Source organism: Penaeus monodon, chromosome 29 (assembly GCF_015228065.2).
Source record: "Penaeus monodon isolate SGIC_2016 chromosome 29, NSTDA_Pmon_1, whole genome shotgun sequence".
Lineage (NCBI taxonomy): Eukaryota > Metazoa > Arthropoda > Malacostraca > Decapoda > Penaeidae > Penaeus > Penaeus monodon.
In genome coordinates, this window is record NC_051414.1 from 38,237,369 (window position 1) to 38,237,623 (window position 255).

The following is a 255-nucleotide window of genomic DNA, read 5'->3' on the forward strand; positions in this document are numbered from 1 at the left end:
AACTACTAAGGAGCAGAAAAAGAGAAAATGAAAACGAGAAAACAGGAAAATATGAACAAATGTGAATAAAAAAAAAATCTTTGATATATGAATAGCAATGATGATAAAAATGTTTATCTCGTTCGATGTAAAAATCTGTAGAAAGCATAGGCTGGTAAAAGTATATCTGATGTTACTGCGACTATTATCATCCTGATCTATATTCTATGGCAAATTGCTTCCACAAACTTTGATGTCTCTGTATGCACGCACGTA